The sequence below is a fragment of the Hyposmocoma kahamanoa genome, unplaced genomic scaffold (assembly GCF_003589595.1).
Source record: "Hyposmocoma kahamanoa isolate Upper Pololo Valley unplaced genomic scaffold, ASM358959v1 138, whole genome shotgun sequence".
In the NCBI taxonomy this organism is placed as follows: domain Eukaryota; kingdom Metazoa; phylum Arthropoda; class Insecta; order Lepidoptera; family Cosmopterigidae; genus Hyposmocoma; species Hyposmocoma kahamanoa.
The window spans coordinates 3171378-3171658 of NW_020653492.1; positions in this window are offsets into that span (position 1 = coordinate 3171378).

Below are 281 nucleotides of genomic sequence, written 5' to 3' on the forward strand. Positions count from 1 at the left end.
GTGTGTGTGTGTGTGTGTGTGTGTGTGTGTGTGTGTGTGTGTGTGTGTGGGTGCGTGCATGCGACCCGTAAAATGAGAGCCGTGTCATCAGCAAATGCCTCCAATCTTCCATTAATTAAGTTAATGGAACACATATCAATGATATAGGCTAAAAACAAAGTCGGACCCAAAATACTACCCTATGGAACGCCATGCTCCACAGGAAGCTCCTGATTCAGAAAAATCGCCAATTTTGACACATTGAGTACGATTCGAAAGGTAGCTCTGAAATTTCCAGCAGT